We start from the raw sequence: 22,470 nt of genomic DNA on the forward strand, positions 1-22,470 counted from the left end.
CTGCTCAGCTGTTTCATAACAATATCAGGCTCACGATGAACCAAATGAGTTCTGATTTGTGCTATTTAATGTCCTAATGGCTTGACTAGTTAGGTAGATAATTACACAGTATGATTTATCCAACCCATTTATAAATATTTATAATAATGGATAGATTAACCTTTGGGATTGCTCTCCGGCAGTCCCTTTGGTGGGGAGGGATCGCCCCACCACAGCCGGCAGTGCTGCTGCCCGTGCATGAGCCGCGGTGCCGGTGGGTGCCCAGGGACACGGTTTGGTCCCTGGGGAGCCCTGGCCAGCACCCGCAGCCAGGGGACACGGCCAGCAACCGTGGCTCTGTCCCACGCACCCTGCCCTCGTCTCGCTTCCCCAGGCAGCCCCGCCGGAGGAGGAGAGCCTCCCCAGCCTCATTTCCTCGTTTCATTGAACCGGAGAAAAAGAAACCACAAGAGGTCAGGAATCTCAGGCTTGCGCTGCCCAACAATACCAACACAACCCACAACGCGGGAGGAAACGGCTCGGCGTTCAGGCCTCCCAAACATCCTTTGTCGAGCGGAGCTCCAGATGAAAGCCTGGGCTGGTGGAAAACCTCCCTTGAATGAGTTTGTTCACGGTCAGCGCTGCAGGAAGGCGCGGTGGCTGGCGAGCAGACGTGCCCCCGTGGCACGGCCGTGAGTCACGGCAGCCCACGGCAGCCCACCCGCGGGCACAAGCGGCACATTGTCGTCGGCGCCGCGCCACAATCGCCGCAGCCAGAGCGGGCCCGCGGGGACCGGCGGCCTTCGTCATCCCGGGACGTCAACGCCAACGCTCTGCTCCCCCGTGACAAAGGGCCAGTGTTCGCTGCACCGCGGCCGGAGAAAGGCGCTCCCTGCAAAGAGCGAACAGCAGCTGGGGGAACTGGGGGTGCCCGTGGCGGCGTGCTGCAAGAGCCCTCCGGGGAAACCAGCGCGTTCTGAAAAACCCTGCTCCAAATCCTCTTCTTGGAAAGTTAAAAACATCCTAGTACGGAAAGAGACAGATCCAGCACTTTCGATCTGGCAGCACTAGTTCTTAAGATCGGCGAAAATATGCTCAATGCACATTAGACAGAAACAAAGAACTGAATTTGGTCTCTTATGGTAATTATCTTTTTGGATGTCTCTGACTTTGTTGGAGCAGTTCCAAAACAATGCCTATCACATTCTGAATTTTGATACAGCACAAGCTTTCCAAATGACGGCTTCTGCATCCCAGCAGTATACGGAAAAGAGACAGTCTATTCCTTGGCCAATGCTGCTGAAAGTCAATGGAAACAAGACACAAATCTTTGCATACGCTTTGGAAAAGTCTTCCTGACATCATTAAAATACTGTAATGCTGATTGTTATTGTATCCTCTAATTGCTACTACCTTGTAACATATCCTTTGCTTAGGAAGAACACCACAATGTTTGTGTATTACATTATTAAAATTAATGTTTAAATAAAACTCTTCTGGCAACAAAATGAAAATACATGGGAATAATTACAAGAAGACAAATAGTCAGAATTTTTACTTCTAGAATTCGGCTTAAGAGGAAACCGCTTTTATTCTCTGAGATTGAACTGTGGCACTTAGCTTTCATACCGTTTGTGTTGAACAGACATCCATTGTATAAGTCATTAAACCTTAAACAGTCAAAAAAAAAGAAGGGGATCCAAAACAAAATATTTTAAGAGATTTGTTTTTATCACAGAATTTAAAAAATTTGATTAGAATACATTTTGGGCTTAAGACCTCATTTTTTCCATGCAATCTATTGTACCTATGAAAAGATATTTGTGAGGTGTATCTGTATCCTAAACCAGTTTTCCATAACCATGCAATAGCATGAATACGCTTCCATTTCCACAGGAGGTAAATCCCCATTTCAACTTCCCTAATTTTTCTGTTTCAAAGTGGTTCTGAGCCTGCCTGCAAGAATGTCAGCTGCTGCCCTGGTGCCTGTTTGCATTAGCACATCCACGCTGCTCTCTGACGTCTGTGTTGAGCCAGAGCCTCTCAACGGAGGAGAGGACAACCAGGAACGTGTGGAGTAGCCAAGTTGTGGGAGAGAAGGGAAGATGAGCTAAACTGTGCTCTCAGATAATACACGCTACTTAAAAGAAATGATCAGGGGATTAGATCAGGCTCCTTTGGGGTCTGATATAAGGGTCATAAGAGACCGATACTACCAGAATGATGAGGATACCTACGATGTAGTGGGAAAAGAAGAAAGAGTCACAGAAGACATCTACTTAAAGAAATTATTGTTAGATTAAAGCAAACACTCCACCTTTGGGAAAGCTTCATTTTATTGGCAAAGCTGGCAATATGTTGGAGAGTATTTGAGTACACAACAAACTCTGACTTATTAAGGTGTCAATGCATTGTTTTGTTATTCTTAAAAAATATGTTGGAGAGGGGCTTTCAGACCACAGAGAGTGGGGCTGCCCTAGGGGGTTCACTGACACCCATCCTAGCAGGGTGATCCTGAGAGGAAATCAAGGGCTAGAAGTCAGGACTTCCACAATTTCTTCCCACCTCTGCCACCTAATTTAAATATCTAAAGCTTCCAAACATTTCAGATCATCCCTAAACTTGGTCTAGAATCAATAATGCTATCCCACAAGAAGGCAGGGGGAGGAATTCTTTTCTAAAGACAATACTGTCAAAGTTAGTAACAGACAGAACTCCCTCTAGATCTGTTAATGTTGCTGGCTATTGAGACAGTGAAATAATTAATTGCAAAATTCAACACCAGAAGGAAAAAAAAAATGCAGCGCTAGACCTTGCCTTCTGAGCTTCCGACACCAGAAGCGGAGCTCCATCAGTGAGAAGTGCGTGTGTGTTTACACGTCTATCACGTGTGACAGTTCCTCCTCCTGTGCTGGCCGCTGCAGAGGCAGGGATGCCCAGCTCCCAGCCAGCCCCGACTCCCCAGCACACGGGGCAGGATGCAACGTCCCACCCGCTGCCAAGATGCACCATGTCTGCATGGTTTGCAGGGTGGTGACAAGCATGAACATCCTTGCTAGATACGGATTTGTCACAATATTGTAGAGTGTGGCATCAGATCTGGACGGCTGTTTTAGAAGCACTTGTTTGCTCGGCTGTTTGTTGTGAGTTGCCGGCTCCTCGTGTTGCCCGGGCTGCTCCTCGTGCAGAGCGCTGTTCGGAGCTCCGAGCGCTCTGCCAAGACCAGGGTGCTCACGTGATGCGAGCCGTGATATAATTCCTATATACTCCGAATGTGGCTTTCTGCGTGGAACCGTTCCAACGCTAAGAGCAACGCTAAGAAGAAGCAGTAGACAAAATTTGCCTCCAACAAATTAAAAAACCCCTCCCCAGTATGCATACAAGTTCACACCAGTCAGACTGTGTAGATTAGCAACAAAGTGAAGGGACCTGCTTAGCAATGGACACACATGTCGTACCACAATCTGGCAGCAGCATTTTATGCAAAGCGAGCTTTCAGAGTGGCATGGAACTGCATTTTTTTCCACCTGCTGCTCTCGTCTCTGCCCATTGGCAGTTTTGACATGCATCATAATTTCGCAGTCTGCTCGTGATGTTGGAATCTGGTCAGGGAGCGAACAGGGATCCTAAATCAGTCCTTGTGATTTGTGCTGCAGCGAGCGAGTGCACGAACCTTGAGGCTTGGCATCGCTGCCGAGATGCCGCTTATGCACCGACGGCAGGCTCAGCCCCCGGGGAGAGGAACGATACAAATGAGCCCTGGGAGACCTCCTCCAGCTGTACGGCACATTTGCAAGGGCAGAAGAGCGCTTTCCTGTGAATTGTGGCTTCCTTTGTGCCCGCGTTGCTTTAGGCAATAACGCACTCGGCAGGCTGGGGAGCCCCAGGGGTGGCAGCGCCTTGCTGGGAGGACAGGGCGTGAGCGTGGGGCGCGCTGACACAGAGCTGTCCAGCAGCCCTGCCCCACGCAGCACTCCCCAACGGAGCAGGCAGCACCCGCCTTCGCCCGGCCGGATCCAAAAGCACACCCAGCACCTTCCTTGTCCTAGCACACGCATCCGGAACAGCAGACATGACTTAGAAAGGAGCGAGGCTTTTTGGTCGCTTCATGACAAGATACTCCACTGGTAGCCAACACCACAGAATAGGGGAAAATCCTCCCCCGAAGGATCCCACCTTGGAAATCCCACCACGGCACCCCGGCAGCCCCGGGTGGCAGTGGCACAAGGGTGATGCGGACAGACCCCGGTGGGACTGGGTGCGATGCCCCTCGCGGCGCCGCGGGAGTGGGGAGCTCCCTCCTGCTCCCATGGAAGGCAGAGTACAGGGCCCAGGAGAGACTTATGGCCATTTAAAGTAAATAAATCCTTGAAAACGTAATAGCCTCCAGTGTGGCTATATTCTCTGATAAAGCATTAAATGAAAGACGCCATTCCCAGTACAAATAATTGCCTTTGTTTTCATCATTTTGTCTAGTGCATTGCGGGAGGCTGTAGAACAGTGTGAGTTTTTCTGATCTATAATCAGACAGTTCATAAAAATCCTAATGGAAATGAAGATTTTGCTATTTGGAGTGGTCAAATTTCCATTTTCAAACACATCACATTTTAAAACCCAGGTTGGCATTTTGGTTTGCTGAGAGTTTTAGGATAATAGCAAATTACACAGAAAATCTACCAATTCTTTGTCAAGTGAACTATGCAAAAAAGAACCATTAGTTCATAGTTCATCTGTGAGATGGGAAGACATCCTGAATAATAATTTTGTGAGACTACGAAGGGCATTTATTCGCAAATAACGCTCACATCTACAGAATTAAGACTGCCCCTGCTGTCTGTAAGACCGCTGTGCTCAGATTTCACGGAAGGGATGTTTGAACACATTTGTCTTCCTCACTAGGAGGGCAGGGGAACGCAGCCGCCCCATACGAGAGAGGCTCACAACACACCAAGTGAGGGATGGGGAACGCCACGAGGTGGTGACAACCACAGTCAGCGTCCCTTGGCAGTGGCAGGGCTGAGCACCCCGAGGTCCCCAGGGTGCTGAGCCTGCGGCGGCAGCAAGCCCGGGCGCCGGGAACCAGGGCTCCTTCCAGCCCCTCACCCTGCCCAGGCTGCAAGCAAGGTGCTTGCAGTTGTTCTCAAAACAGAGCTTCTGCACCAATTTCCTTTCGTACTTACTGGCTGGTCTGCGGTTTGCTAGGACTGTAATCTTTACTTCTGTTGAGAATTTAAAAAAAAAATACAAAAAAAAAAACCAAAACCTCAAAGACAAAAGAATGCATTCTTTTGTTCTGTGTTCTGTGCCAAAGTTAAACTCTGTAGCACTGAGGAGACTCCCAACCCAGAGCTTTGGGTCCTGTTATTTAGAAAATGAAAATCTACCTAGAGCAGGCTACGAAGAAAAGGTATAAAAGATTGGTTAACTAAATTAATCCACTTTTTCTTTCCCTTAATAACAGTGCCCTGAGGCATAACCCATACAGAAAATTGTCTGTGACTCGTGCTTTGAAGCGAGCATGGAAAAGGAATCCCATCGGGAATTTGCTACATTTGTTACAGCACTGGGAAATATTCATCTGTAAATAAATATATTTTGGCTTTGGGGATCTCAAATGATCTTAAATGTGAAGTTTGTAATAAGACTGAGCTAAGAGTATTCCTGTAACACAGAGAATTGAAATGCTATCAATACTTTCCTGTAAGTTTGTTGTAAAACATGAGAATTCACTCTTATCTCCATTTTACGATCCTATGACCTATTCAGGAGTCCACTAGGAATTTGTTTTTCTTTTTTATAGAAATCTGAAGAAAACCAGTAATTAGCAGTGACAATATCACTGCAGATCCCCTCTAGCACAGCAGTTTTGCATCCAGCACCATCAGCAGAGGCCAGCCCTGTCCTGCAGCACCCAACAGCACCTTGCCCCTAGTCGTAGCACAACCTTGGGATGTCAAACTGTGCTCAGTATCGGGATACTGATCAGCTGAGCCTGGCAAAAATGCTAGCATACTCCTCTCAGTCACAGATGTGTAAATCGAGTGTATCAATACCACACGCAACCCCCCTTCCAAAAAAAAAAAAAAAATTAAAAGAATAGCTGTTCTTGGGTGCTCACAATATTCCTTAATGATCGAAATCAGGCACCAAGGCTCCCAGTGCTATCAGGTGTGTGATGCAGATGAGGTTCCAAATACCAAGTTTGTAGACAAGATCTTTCTAGATTTTTAACAAAAAACACAAATCTAATTACAGGGGCACTTCCCCTGCAGTCCGACTGGCACAGAAAAAGGTGAATACGGAGGGGTTCCATGACCTACTCTGGAAGCAGATATTTTATTCTACCCTATTAAACAAGCTTCCTTTCTCTGAGTTTTTCACTGGATAACAGCCAAATCTTGGAAGACAAAAAGCGTTTCCTTGGACAGTGTGACCTTTCCCTTAACTTCAATGGCATCCGACAGCCTCTCAAAATCCTGGCAAGCACCAGACTCGAGGGCTTTGCCCTAGGAGACAACACGAGCCTCCCAGGAGGCTCCCCAGGAGGTCCCACAGGAGCATCCCATAAAAATATTTGCAAAAAGTGCCCCGAATATTACGTCATTAAAAGGCAGCGTCAGTTCAACTTGGGCCTGAAACAATGTTGGAAAACAGAAGAGGTGCATTTGTCTAGAGCCTATTTTGCCACTAAAAGAACTTCAGAGGATCCCATGCTCTACCAAACAGTTTCAGTTTCCCTCCCCTTGTCCCCAGTTTAACGATTCAGTAACTAACAGTAACGACTCTTAAAAGATGAGGGGGCAGAGGCACACGTGGCATTTTATCAGCTTTCTTCCACTTTGACTGACAGAGCTCACCTACACTCCCTCATCCTGGGACTCCACTGAAGCACATCACTTTATGTCCCCAAGAGCCACCTTGCTCCGGCCCCACTAGCTAACGAAGGGACTTGTCGGGGAATTTGGGCAGGGATGCTGCCTGTTTAAATACACCTTGCACCCTCTCTGGAATAGAGATGTTTGGTGCTTCATTATCCAGGACAGCCCCAAACTTAAGTCCAGGTGCCTAAAAGAGGACTTGGCACCATCCACTCCAGGTCCTATTTCTTCCTTAGGGGCCAGAGCAAAACACTATAGACTAGACTAGTTCAGTTGGAAGGGACCTTCAAAGATCACACAGTCCAACTGCCAACGTGTGTTTTTCTGCAACATTTCTTGTTTCTGAGAACAAATATCACACTTGATTGTACCCCGTGGCGGTGGGGCAGCCCACCCCTCGGCACATTTGCGTCCCCTCTCCCCCAGGACAGAAGCCCACCGCCTCCCAGCGCCGAGCGGCTGACGCTCGCACTGCTGCAAAGGGACGGCGAACCCGGGGCGCCGGGCCCGTGACCAGAGAGCACTACCATGCTGCACTTCCAGAGAGAAAAGGTGTCGGGGCTTTGTAAGGACAGCTAACAAACTGTGTAATTTTGCCAGTAAAGGCAGAAACATTCCTTGGAAGCTGAGCTGCTTGCAGGCGAAGCTCGCTGGTATTTCACAGCCCCTTTCAGGCCAGCGCTCAGGACGGCACATCCATACCATCTGTGGGTTTTCTTCAGGCATCGTGCGCTGGATTTCCCTTCCCACCTAGCAATCAGATCAGGTTACCCAGTGCCTCGTTGTAAAAATCAAGTGTCTTACTGTTTTTTTGCCAGCAGAGCCTTCTCATTTATCCCTTGTATTAAAGATTCAGCTGCCGTGCATTAAATGAACCCGTTTCACTAGCAGGTGCTTGCCGGTTTTTAGGCTTTAAACGGTACCATTACTATCATTTATAAGGATAACATCACAATTAAGAATGTATGAATAATTTAAAAATGAGCAAGTAGCATTTAGTTTCACACTCTGCCTGCTGAAGAGGTTTTAAAATGCAGGGTCTTTATTTTATTGCAAAACACTGGCTTGTCTTGGTAAAAGGGATGAAAAGTTACTAATTTCAGGCTTTAGTTCAAACCCTTTAATCTTACAAATAAGTGCCTTCGGTGAGTACTTTGTTATCTCCTAAAGCCTCGGCAGGGCTGTTCGCAGCCTTTGTCTCGTTCTGAGATTCTTACCTTATCCTAGGTGAGCCAAATGAGACAAAGGGGATGCCACCAGAGAGAACTGTGACTTAATGGAGCTTTTCTTTTTAAATCCTAAGTTGTACTCCTGGCAAACACTATGGAACAAGCCTGTTTCATTGCAATAAATAATGGTATATAATTAAAATTCCATTCTGTTGTTGAGAACAGTGTGATAAACTGTTTGTGAATTGGTAATTCTATTTATTAAAAACAGGGGCATTAATTTTGACACGTTGAATTATAACGCAGACAAACAGATCTTGTGTTTTAATTAAATGCTTCTATTTGATGAGGGTTTTTATATTAAGATTTAATACCAGATTCCACAAGCCCCGCGTTACGTGGTGGGCTACGATCCCAGTGGGGTGCCGGGGGTCGCGCTCACGCCCGTGCGCGGGGCTCGGGGGGCTCCAGGCAGACCCCACTGCCGCCGGGGCCCCGCCGGGGCACCCAGCCCGCACCTGGCCGTGCCTTGCCAGTGCCTGCACCCGCTCCTCCTGCCTACCCTGTGCTTTAAGGATGCTTCCGGGCTGCTACTACATTTCTGATTTTCTAATGCTGAAGCAGAGCTGAATATTTAAAAAAAAATAACAACCATACTGCTTTGAGGTTTCTTTCACATTAAGCTACATTTAATATTCATTTCACATTTTTTTTCTATTAATTAAAAGTAAACCGTGTATTGTATGGTACATTATCCCTCTAACAGCCCCATGTGGAGATCATGAAGTGGAAGACTAATGGTGTAGACTTTAGCATTTAGTTTTAACCAGAATAATTTACATATCTGTGAGAAGAGTCCAAGGCATGTGTAAATAAGCAGAACTCTGAGATATCGAGACCCTTGCTTAGTTTACTATGGACTGGAGAGCCATGGGCTGTGCATTTATTCCATCAGTCAGCTAATTTAATGAGACTTTATACAGCATCTATTTCTGCAGAAGACACAAAACTTATTATTAAGGAGAGGCATGTGGCAGTAAGAAAAATGTGTTTGTTTGCTTTTTTATTCTATTACCCCCAAGTAGCAAAGGTGATTCTATTCACTGTTCATTAAAGTTTACCTTTATAATTTATCAAAGGGGACCGATATCAACAGCTTTATGCTGAGATTTCAAAATTCAAGACTGATTAAAATTTAATGTAAAAGGCCACAGATTTGGGGTGGGTTTTCAAGAAAAATAGCTTCCCACCTAAAACGTATAGATTTCAGTAATGCGCATCTCTATTAGAAGGCACTATCATACACATTAGAGGCACGGCCTGAGCACACAAGTGGCATTTTCACTTCAAAATCCGTGTGGGCCTTTCAGCCTAAGTTTCGAGAAGAGGAAAGTTCTGTCAGAAAGCTGAGAAAAGCGCACAAGGCAGGCCTTGCACACAGCCTCCACGGCCGCAGCCATCGCACGTCGCTGACCTGCTGCGCGCTTCTGTGCTGGTCTCAGCCCCAACGCAGGCATCCTGCAACAGCAGCAGGAGTGCTGCAACAGCAACAGAAACACTAAATTCGCAAATTTGGCTGCACCTGAAGAATAATTTCTACTGAAAAAATATATATATATATTTTATATGAGTATTTCAAAGGTAGACATTCCAATTTTTTATCTTAAAACATTTTCTTTCCCAATTTGCTTACTATTTTAGCCTTTAAAATCTTATGAAAATGGAACAGGAAGAGTTTCCATCCAGATGATACAACTGTATGGAACTGAAATGACTTTTTTCCCTTCCTAGTTTGGTCAGCAATTGAGAGACGAGGCATTGATATCGCCGCCCTACTCCTCCTGTCAGAGCAGCACCCCTATGGCATTTGCTGTGCCAACGACTCCCCGGGTTTCCTGTGAAAGAACCACAACATGTCCTACTCCAGGTAATTTAGAGAAGGCTTTGGGGTTTTTCTTCACTGCTGGTTAACAAGAATGTGCACAACTACCGTCAGGGATTAGAACAACATAAATAATTTTCCCAACCGATTTACTTGCTTTATTTTTTAATGCTGAAGCATTTTTTTAAATAATAATAAAAAAAATTTTAAAACAGAGGACACTGAAAGGAAAGGTTGCCTTTTGAACACTGAAAATGCCTACCACTTGAAATGTAGTTGATTTTTCCAAATACGTATTTCAGAAAATATGAAATTGCACAAATCCCCCCCCAAAACATAACAACAATCTGTGCTCTCTAAGGAAGCGAGGTGAAGAGTGAGAAGTCAATCCGCAGTCCGGCCGTAAATTCTGCTCCCCGAGCCGCGTGTTGGCCATGCTCTGCCCTGCTGAACACAGCGCGAAGGGCTCCCCGCCGTGTCGTGAAGACAAACACAGCAGCCCCTACTTGCAGTTCCATACAACTCGCCGCAATGCCTTGATTTCCTAACTGCCCCCATGCTATCTGCAGAGGGCATCGACGCGAGCAGCCGCTGTGCGATCCTGCCCGCTGGAGGTGCCCGCAGGACCCCAGTGCTCCCAGTGCCCCAGCCTCCCCCCACGGTCGGCATTAATCGGAACTACATTTAGGGAAGGCACGTGTCTCTTCAACCTGCGCAAGTCTTCCAGTAGCCTGACTGTGCATGGCAGTGAGCTCCACCAGCCAGCAGCACAGATCCGTCCCAAAGCACTTTTCTCCAAAGGCCTGAGCACCAGTTACCTACCGTTATCCTCACTTTGTTCCCGGGCAAAAAGCGAAGGGACCAGAGGTTCCCACTCTGTCTCTTTTACGTGATTAGTCCCATGAATCTCATTAGAATAACAAAAATACGGCCTGCTTATGGCTTCAATTACATGTTTCCTAAGTGAAAAATAATTAAGGATTGCAGAGTCTGGTCTATGAGTGAAGAGAACATCCAGGCCCTGCTCCGCCTGCTGACAGCACAGATCCGTGGAGCAGAGCAAGGAGCCTGGCAGCAGGCTCCGGCCTCCCTCTGCACGGGCTCCGAGACACCCTCAGCCCTTTCACCTCGCGTATTCCCAAACTTAAATGTAAGACATATGTTTTTCTAGATACCATAATGACAGATTTTGAAATGATAGAAACTGATTTTTAAAAAACACATACATGCAGAGGAAACTACGTGTATTGAAATGTTTTCTGCAGCTCCCTGATAGTTTCGCTGCGTTGATCTGCAGTAGTGCTTGCAACAGTAAATGCCTTGAAAACTGAGCGTTTATGATCCAAATAAGAGGGTCAAATTAAAGCCAAACTAGGCTAGGTAAGACAAAGTTTTTCTATAAAGAAAGGTTATTTAGCTGAAAAGGAAGAAAACAAATAATTGCAAAAATATTAAATACTAAGTAGTTTTAAGAACCAGTAGTTTGAATCTAAAGAAGCAGCATCCCCTTCGAGTAAGAACTGTGGTTGTTCTCTAGTATTTTAGAGTAATATTTTAGAAATCCTGGTAGTCTGGGATTTTGCCTTCTGGAGATAACAGGATGCAGGAATACCAGTTCCTGTTTTATAGTGTATTCATAAAAGCTTTCTGAACATGCTTTTTCAGTTTCAGATTTTTAAGCAATTAGTTTGCAGATGTCACTAAATAAATGGCATTCATTCCTTAAGCAGGAACCATACCTGTTAACCATCTCCGCATATTCTAGCTTTAAAGCTGAGCTTGATGTGCACAGCATGCTCAAAAACTGTACTCACAGTTCAAATGAGCTGGATTACAGACCATGACCACTGAGACCCTCACATGACAAAGCCTTTGTGTAATTAATATGCAGGGTAAAATGCTCCCTGGACGGCTGCTAAAGCGATTTAAATCATGCACATAAAAAATGTAATCACAAATTTAGCATGGTGGACATTGTAGTCACACTGTGCTTGATTGCATAGAAGGTTCCAAGTGTGTTTTAAATGTCCTTTAAGATTGAGATTAGGACTTGTACTTACAAGATGCATATTAATCTAAAACTCAACATTTTTCAGTGTGGGATCACAGTAGGAGAACATTATGGGCAATAGAGGTTCATTCTAATCCCAGTAGGTAATTACACTTTGAAATAATATTCTTTAATTAAATCTTGTTTGCAGTTGATTGATTTAAACACTAAATCTAAAAACCTAAATTTGAGTTTTTATCAATTTTTGATGCTTATTGCACAGAACTTGGGCTTTAATTGATGTTTCTGAAGTTTTTAAAGCTCTTGTCCACCGTATCCTAGCTGAATTTATTGTAATTACCAGCATCATTCTTTTGCACTGTAGACAACTTTCACTAGAAGCATGACGATTTTAAGTACTTTTAAACCGTAAAATGTGCGATACGTACTTGGTATGTAAGAAGGCCAGCATTTTTCCCAGGTTCTTTCATAAAGCCTCCAGTTTACACCATGCTAACTGTTTTCAAAGCTTTGGGGAAGGGGCCCTGCTTCCCAAACACCCACCCTTTGCTGTTCCGTGCAGCGCTGCCGATGGCACGCAGCACGCGGCTTACAGCTCCGGGGCAACATCCACGGACCTCAGACTCCAGGGCTAACCTCCCCTGCCACAGGCTTGTTCGTTCCCTGTTTTAAGCCCTCTCCAGGGCTGGACTACATCCCTCAGTGAGGACATGGTGCTTTTGTCAAGGACGGGGTTTCTGCCACCAGGGCAAAGGGTTTGAAGCTGGGTACTGTGCAAAGACCATTTATCCACTAAGATTTTCTCTAAGTGATCAGGCATACAGAAAGCTTACTGATACCCTAATCAGCTGGGAGCTTACTTGAGTGCTTACAACACATGGTATGCTTACTTGGTTGGTGTTTTACGTGCTAGTGTCCATCACAACAAACGTGACACAGTGAACTGCATGAGCATATAGCTGTGTGTGATACATCCTATTAACATCATGGTTTTAAAGAAGCGTAGGCATACCAGGACAACCCTTTGCTGTGCTGCTGGAGCTGTAGCAAAGACACCTAAAGGCTAACGTAAACGTACAGAAATACTCAGCACTTAGCAGAAGGCCAGAGCTGGTGCTCTCTCATTGCCCCTGCCGGGGCTGGGTGCGGGAGCCCAGCGCTTTCCACACCTCAGCCCCAGTTCTGGGGCACCTCCCCAGGCCACCTCCCCAGGCCACACGCAGAGACGTAATCCTGGAACTATCTCACTGAAATTTAACCATTAAGCCCATGACGGTGGTTATGAAGCAGAACAATTAAGAAATTAAATGAGAGGCCAGCGAAGCCACAAGGAGGCCTGCGGCAGTGGCTGGACCCCAGGACGCCCTGCAGCAGCCCCTGACCCATGCAGAAGGGTGGTGGGAACCGTCCCAAGCAGCCCGAGGAGCCCAACTTAGCTGGGACATTTCATGCCCGAGAGCTGCCCATTACCCATGGCAGCAAGAACAGAACCACTGCAGAGACCTGCTGAGCATCCCCCGTTCAAAAGAGAAGCAGAGAAAGAGAAAATGCAGTCCTGCGAGCCCGGGGATGCAGCTGAGTGAGCATGCGTGCCTATCGCAGGAAATTACATGTGGAACTCTAAATGTGCCTCTGCAGGGCTGACCTTTTCCAGCATGTAAAATTCCACATCCAAAACTTTAGGAATAAGCCTGTTGTGCTGGGAAATGAACTTTAAACATACACTGTTTTACCCTGGTCTTCCTTTCAGGCCCACACGGGCTCGGAGCAATGGGCTTGAATTCAAATTTCACCCTGCTACATAATGATACCATGTACGCGTCTTAGAGTAAATTAAATTCATGATACTATACATTTAATAACAGAAAATTCACATCTTACTGCAGCTGCATTTGTCATATCTGAGAAAAAGCAAACTACTGTATGGAATGTTTTATTAAGATGACTTCGCTCTTGTGAGAAATGATTAAGTCACTATAAGAGCAAAGTAAGACCACAGGACCTCATTCATTGTACCACTAATATTAATCACACAAATAATATAAGTGTCTTACAGTAATCCACATTCCCCTAAAATATATATTATACATCCTGAGGGCAAACAGTAACACAACTGACTTGGAATAAATCCCTCAAGCCATAGTGGCCAGAAGAAAACCATTTATATTCTGACAGATTAATGTATATTTTGTTATGCGTAACAAATGAAAATATTTACAACGCTATCAGAGCTAAAGAAAAATTAAGTCTCACTAATCAATATGTTTCAAGCATGAATTTAAATTCTTTCCAAATCTTTAAATGACCTCAAAAATCAGTATAAAATAAACAAGCATGTTTCCATAAGTTTAGCTGTGGTTACTTGTTATCATTATGTTTAATCTTAAATTTCCTACATTAATTAAATCCTTCTGCTGGCATAAAGGTGAGAAAAAATAAAGAACCATCAGGTGCTTGATGAATTTGTTGACAAGGAAGTGATCCAAAAGCAAGTTAATTTTCTCTAAATAATATTCTCTGATAAATTATTACAACAATATGGGAAAACAAAAACAGATGAAAAAATAATTGTGTAAATGACAGCAGTCTGTACAAGTGGAAAAATTAGCCCATACCATGAAAGCAGGTCTACTGTTCCCCTGGTGAGGGTCCTTGGCACCTGGATGTGTGAACCAGGCACCATTTTCCCTAATGTCAAAACTGTCTTTCAGTACTAGCTCACAAGAATAAGGTAAGGCATGCTAAGCCACTTGCCATTTGCAAGTGCACATCAAATACCTAAAACAAACAAACAGACAAACAACAAACCAAAAAAAAAATTAAGAGTAAAATTATGCTGATGTTATTTTGAACTTCCCTAAGAACAGAGTTCTACCTGGAGGTCATTAAAGTAGTAAATGTGCTTAATAAATGGTATTAAACATACTAACTTCTTTTTACCTGGTCCTTCACTTTTTGCACACAGACAGATTAGGTTCCTACACTGGAATAACATGAGTTTTCCTTAGAACCTGCTCTTCTCACCCCATTCCTTGTCCATACAGAGCTCCTCCTGTTGCCCACCCATACCACCAGTGCAGATTTCCGCAGACACCAGCACGGGGCTGGGAGCACAAAGGTGTGACCTCGGCCGCCCTCCGGCAGCCTGTCCCCCACCCCCTGAAACACGCTGTTGGCATATACAGTTTTCTCTCGTGACCAGGTATCTCATGAACCGGGATCACGACGCCCTGTTCCCGTAGCTTCCCAGAGCTGGTTCTGCTAACCCCTCTCACACACCCAATATCTCTCTCATAGCCCTGGCACAAACTCTGCTCTTTCCGTGAGCTGTGCTATTCCTGCTCTATCAAAGAGAGGAGAAAACATTACCACTTCTAACACGACTTGAGGTTGACTGTCCTTCTACTTAACCTATTCGTCCCCATCTCCTCCTCCTATTATTCCCAAGAAATTTTGCAGGGTGCTTATTATGCAAATGCTACAATAAAAATCTTATTTTCTCCTTCCTTTTCAGGGCTTTGTTCTATTTACCTCCATTCACTCTCTGCTGGACTTCTCCGACAAAAAGGTGAGAGCAAATGTGTCCATTATTGACCTGGGTCTGAGGAAACTCAGCATGAGGTCAGCCACTGCAACAGAGCTTTACGAAACCCCTTCCCACTCAATTTCCCTGTTGCATCTCCAGTATTACTTCCAGTGCTGCTGGACCCAATACACGGCTTCCTTAACAAGTTCAACCATTTTCATCTGGACTTCCAAATAACAGTTTCTTATTGCTCTCTGTCACATGAGCTCTCCTAAACCTTGAACAAGTAACGCTGGTGCAAAACACAGGCTTCCTGCTTGTATATTGGAGCTACTGCCCAAGACCAGTTCATCATTTGAAGAATATCACCCCCTTAATGCTGCAAGACAGTTGAAATTGTTTTTCATGAAATTTTGAGAATCTTTTCATTGATACCCAATATGCAAACCTATACAGAAATATCTGCTATCCAAGCATGTCTTCACATGCTGCAGATACGTTGCAGACACTGCTTTGTCTATGGGAAATGCAAAAATACCAGCCTGAACAGTCACACTCTGAGTTCTACCTGTACTCCAGCCAAATGGTAATTACAACTAATTACTATAGCTTGGGATGCATTAATTAATGTAAATGAATGCATTAGTTGGTTTTAAAGGGAAGTTTATTTAAAGTTAGTATAAGGAGTATTTTACTCTGCCTCATCATTCTGAAACACGCAGCACGGGCTTAGGTTGTCTTTCCCTGCGGGGGACACAGGACCAGAACCGTCTCCCCTTCTCCCCGTGAACGCAGACAAGGAGCTGTTTCATTCCTACAGCCTGCTCTTCTCATTGCATTGGCTTTTGCATTACAATAAAGACCCAAGGAACAAATGCTAGAAGGGACCCCTGGAAGGATTTGTGTTGTTCTGTCTGTAAACAGCATGGGCAGCAGCAAGCAAGGATAACTTTGTGCCAGAAACTGAGATCTATAAACATATGAGAGACACAAAGGGTCAGCAAAAGTTTGAGGATAATGGCTATAAAGAAATTTTTGTCCTGTAAACATTGCATGGCTATGTTCCTTTAGAAACGATTATTAAATAGTCCCAACTTGTAACTGCTCCGAGCCCTCAGTTCCAGAAAGATTAAACACAGCAGCAGACAATAACCTGGCCAGAGCTATTTAAGAAACACACAGGATTTATAATTTCAAAAGTGCCCCAGCACTTCTGAAATTGGCTGGAGAAGTCTCGTCTGGAGAACAGAGAGCCGCCAGGGAGCCCGTTCTTGCCAGGGGCTGCGGAAGCATTATTTGTACCAGGCTGTGAGCAGCAGCCCCAAAGGGCGGCGTGCGCAGAGCCGGCCGCAGGGCTTGTCCGGCAAAGGACAGGGAGCAGGGAGGGAGGAAGAGGTGTAACAAAATTCACCGCTATTTAAGCGGCTGACCCGTTTCCTTAATCCCAGCCGGCTGGCACCTGCATTCAGCACAGGGCTGTGCCCACGATGGTGAGGACCAGTGTCCCCAGCCCGGTGCGCCCCATGCCCGCAGCGAGGTGCGCTCCTGTGCCTGCGGACTGCGTGCTCAACAGCCACAGGCAGCTAAACCTGCTGGAGATTGCACTGCTGGAGCTCAGAGCCCAAGTTACTGACACCACTGAAGCCTACGGGCCCCATCCAGTGCCTGTATCATCTGTTCTTGGGAGAACCGAACCAGGAAAGTTCATCCCACAACCTCAGGTAGAGGGAACAGCCAGGTACACAGAGCAGAGCATCTTCGCCAGTGCGATTCTCATACGTACAGCAAGCTACTTCACATTTTCTAATGTATTTTTAATAGGCAGATAGGAGTTTAGGGTTGGACTTGCAGTGCGACGCAAAATGGTGACAGTCAGATCAGTTCTTAACAGAGAAAACCTCCTCACTGCCTCCTGGCCTGGGCGGTCACTGCCTCTGCCACAACAGAAATGAGCTACTTTGAGTCATTCAACCTGATCCAGCTGGGACGAAGTAAGTAGGATCTGGGGGACTTTGCATTTGGGTTCTGAGAGCAGCACGGAGCACAATACCCACGCCTCGCTCCAGCAGATGTGCGGGTGCTGAGCGAGGCCCATCAGAGACCCCCAAATACACCTCTGACCACCCAGGGGACAGCAAGGACCAGTTATGCCCACGGGAAAAATAACAAAAAAAAAAGGAAGGAAGAAGTAAAACCCCACCACTCCCTCTGCTATGACAGCCCAGAACAGATGATGGGGTTCAGGAACGGGGCAGCAACAGGCAAGGAGGTGAGCCAGAAGTTACCTTCCAGGCACAACATTCGCTTTTCCTGGCAGCAAGCAGAAGTGGCAGCCGGAACTCGCACCCACACCAGCTCAGGACCATGTCTCCATCTGTAAAACGGGTCTGATGGTACCCACCCACCTCCACACCTCGCACAGGCAGCGCGTTACAGGTGTAAAGAATCTCCGGTATGATTGCCTTCAGGTGCAGGTTACTTCCCAAAACCTTGGGCCCCTCCGAGGTGCCTCAGTCAAGAGGCTCGGTGGGAGCGCAGGGTGGCACGCTGCCCCACACGGCACCGGAGCAGGGTCTCCGGAGACACGTCTCGTGCTCGGAAGGCTAACCACTGGGTTTTCAATTAGGCTATGTTTTAGGGATACAAAATTGCATATTCCTTTTCTACACGTTCTCTGCACTTACAGAGCAACCCATTATTAAGCTATTAATCACCTCTTTCAATTAATTGTTCTAAAATGACCCAGGCTTTAGTAGTTGTGTTGCAATTGAAAAGCTCACTTATTTTTGGAAAGGTAAAGTTGCAGGCGGTAGTAATTTGAGACAGCCAAGCTATTAGCCACTGTTTAGAATCTCAATTACTCTAAAGAAGGATAATTACAAATAAAACAAACTTGTGATCCCACATCAGTAAGAACAGTTCTTTCCTGCTTTATGGAATATACAAGCAGTTTTTCATCCACTGGATTTAATTTCCACATGAAAAATTGACCTTAACAGTATGAAGTATGGCTACAAGTAAAAACTGTGTTTTCATTGAAGAGAATAAATGCATTTCCTGAACGCTGGCTGTTAAAGCTAATTGATTTATTGGCTCTCTATATAGTGTTCTATTGTCTTTGTACTCATGGGACAAGGAAGCTCTTGAGAACAGAACTAAATTCTGCCACAGTAGCGTGACAGCTGAAGAGGGCTTTTTTTTTTTAATATAATGTGCAAGTTTCGCAGAGCTAAAAGAAACCTTTCTAGGACTGGCAGAAACTAACTGGACATGCCCATTAGCTTACTGGATGGAGTTTTCCAATACCATAATATTATTGGGAAGCTAACAGCACTGGCAGCAGATTAATTCCTTTTAATCGGATTGCTTTCGTCATAAAATATTTATGTTCAAGAAAATGTAAAATTCTTGTCAGAAGAAGAGAGAGAAAATTCCTTTCCCTCCCCCTCCTCTTTTTTTTTTTTTTTTTACTTTACACACAGCAGTCAAAAATTCAGTAGGAAGTAATATTTCTCCCTGATGAAAAAAATAACGTTAAAATTCATGAAATAGCCAAATATTTGTTATTATCTCTTGCTTTTAGGAGTTATGTAAATTAGTGCCTATAAGATGAAAGAAAGCGCTTGGTAGCAGGTGGGAGCAAACTCATATAATCATACCAATAAAAAAGCCCCGAGGAAAAACAAAATAAAATGAAATATCAATACAGGATGTTGTTCTCCGGATATACTATTAAAATGTAGTATTCCAGAGCCACACCATTGTCCTCCGTAACGGATGATCCTTTTACTCCGAGGTAAGCTAAGGGACAAATTCTCCCCGCTCATATATATAAAAATCCTACCGCGTCTAGAGGAAGCCGAGCCCAGACGTAAGAGCCCAGCCTGAAGAGGTGGTGCTTTGCCAAGACAGGTGCCTACGCGGGTGTGAATCGAAGCTGAAATGTCTTAAGGAAAGCCTCTCTGTGCCACCGGATTCACAGTGTCAATGAAAAACACCCAAGAGTTTCCTAAGATTCTGTGACTACTGCACAAGTGAAAGCCCAGAACACAAACCTGGCACGGCATCTCATCGGTTTCAACCTTCCTACAAGAATTATCTTACTCCGGTAGCCAGCAGCGTGGCTACAAATTATGTTTTTCTCATCTTCTTCCTGTTGCTTTTTTTTCAGTTTGGTTCTTATTGCTAACTGCGAGTGAGATTGATATTCAGCATTTGGAAAACAAGAAATTTATTTTGTCTTTCTGGATTTCTAAAAACATCAGGGAGCGGGAGGCTGCGGTTTGTGTTCTGGGGAACGTTTTCCTCCTTATCAAGGGAAGACAAGGTGTGGAAAAAAAATCTTCTCAGGAGGGAGAAAGCGTAGGAAAAAAATCCCCAACCCAGAGCCAATAAAGGACAGGATGCAGGGATTGTTTCGTTCCTCCTTTTTCTTAAGTTATCTCCCCACTGCACGGACTTCGAAAACAGCCCCTAAGTTGCATGGATTAAGAAAGAAAATCTTTAAGGAGATCGATAAACGCCTCTCTGCCGGGTGGCCGCAGCCTGCCTTTACAACGTCCCGCGAGAAGCGGACCCCCCAGCGGTGCTGCTTCCACGTGGGGAGCAAAGAGAGGGGGGACCTGAGGCTAAGGCGAGGAGGAGGCAGCTCCAGGCCATGCGGTGGCAGGACGGCAGGACAGCGGGACAGCAGGACGGCAGGATGGCAGGACAGCAGGACGGCAGGACGGCAGGACGGGTTCCCCACCCACGGGACACCCGCGGTCCAGAGCGGCTCGCCGGCGGGGCTGGCTGTCTCTGAGACAGGCAGCTCCTTTTCTTTGGGGGAACAAAAGCACCCAGCAGAAAGAATAGCTGCTCACCTACTGGAAGGAAGACTGAAGGTGCTGACCAACTCCTTTTTAAGATAAAAATAAACGTGGACACGTCTATCACCTCTTCATCTGGCCAGAGCGTTACAGAACCGAAGGTATCCTCATTGCTAGAGAATTCCTAGTGCTACCCGCTTGCCTCTCTTGATGTAGAGGTGCCAAAAGGCAAATGTACCTGGAAAACTGGCTTCCTCCAGCTGCAGAGGTGGAACAGCCACTGCCACCCAAGGACAGCTGGAAGGGAGGAAGTTCAGGGAAGCAAAAATCCTGAACAAACTGTATTTATAGGCAAGGAAGAAGAAGCTTTAGAAAAAGGGGTAGAAAATGACAACTATCATCAAAACAGCAAATATGTGCTACTAATTCAGAAATGTACAAATTACACATTGGCAAATGTAACGTTCTTTTAGAGTGTGAACAAATTTAAAGAGCTGTATTCTGACAAAGAAAGCGTTGTGACAGCAATCTAGCGAAAAGCTGAATTTTCAGCTCTGTCTGAGGTTTAATACACAACACCTTGAAACTGGCATAGCCAAAATTTGCTTTGTTTGTTTCCTTCAGTGCCCCAAGGACCACTGACATCTGCATTTTCCTGCACTGTTTCGTCACGTTTATGCAGAGAACACTGCCCTACCTACGGGTTTCTTCAGCCCGTACCCAGCGTCACAGCCACCACCACCTACACGGCCACCAGTACGGGCTATCCAGAACGATTTCCTCTGCTCCATTTCCACTCCACGGGCTCACTTAGCACCACTGGCCCTCGGGACCAGACCCAGTCCTTCTCCTCATGCTCGCTGTATGGGGTGCCCTCGCAGTGACAGACGAGAGTTTCCATTTCTGACTAGGCAGAAACGGCTGCTACCTCCCAATGTTGCACACCACGTCTTTCTAATGGTTCGGAGCCTGTAAAGTAACATTTCTGTAGCACCAGATGCAGGCACGGCCAAGGCAGGGTCTCTACCGAGCTGTACCGTGCCGGTGGCTGGGCTCACAGCCAGCCTTCCCCACCCATCTCCACGCGCGCACTGCCACCTCCTCCCTGACCCACGCGGCGCTGCTCAGCCACGATGACAAATTACCAGGCGCGTTCTGCAGGGAGAGGCGAGCGAATTAGGAAATGAATAATTAAACTAAAAGAAATAGGTGTGGAGATCCTGGGGGGAAGCCTGAATTACAAGAAGCCGGGAGCCGGGTCGTCTCAGGGTGCTCTGGAGGGCGCCCGGGCCTGCTGCCACCCGGGGCCAGCGATGCTCGTGCCGTGCGCCAGCCGCCCTGGCAGACCAGGAGCTGCCGAGGAGACGGGGAGGTGTCAAAAATGGATGGGACGTGCAGGACCCCTCCCACCACCGGGCCACATGGCCCAGGATCGCCTGCTCCACGGTTCTGAACACCAACGGCTCGGCACAAGGGAAATCACGCCCAGGGGACAGGCACCAACACGGCTTTGCAACACCGAAACACCTCCGCAAGCAGTGCTGCCGCTGCACAACCCCTCCTTCCCCTCTCTTTGGTTGTCCGTCTTCCCCAGGACAACAAACCGGTCGTTCTGTCTAAAAGGAGGTAACACATGCACGAGGTTTTGCTATAGCAACATAGCACACACGAACAGAGAATTTCCTCTAGTAACCATTAGTGCTTTTACCTATTAATTCCTTAAACCATCAACATTTAATCAAAACCAAGTTTTAAAATCCCAGCTCTTATCACAGTTAGTACTCATAATCCTTTTTTCCAGACTAGATGTTTCCAAATCATGTTAAATCTTTCATCTTCCTTCTGATTAATTTCAAGGTCTTTACTGAATCAAATGAGATATTTTTTAAACCTCTCTGTTCTAGTTCTTCAGGCTTTTAGTCAATTCTACTAGTTCAGAGCAGCCATCAAAATTACATGAGCATTTTGTGTTCAGTCACATCAGTAACTCCGAGTTTTAGGAGATTATCATAATGACAACTATTTTATTATTTTAATGCATGCAATAATTTAAATTATAAGGACTGCAAAAGTCAGGCTATTTTGTTTTATGGATTATCAACAGCCTTATGACCTTGAAAATAGTCGAGTTGACTCACTGATTTTTACAACTTAACAAAATAGCACATATAGCATAATTTTATCAACTTTGTCTAATCTGGTGAAAGTGCAGTGCTC

This window comes from Anser cygnoides, chromosome 6 (assembly GCF_040182565.1).
Source record: "Anser cygnoides isolate HZ-2024a breed goose chromosome 6, Taihu_goose_T2T_genome, whole genome shotgun sequence".
Classification (NCBI taxonomy): domain Eukaryota; kingdom Metazoa; phylum Chordata; class Aves; order Anseriformes; family Anatidae; genus Anser; species Anser cygnoides.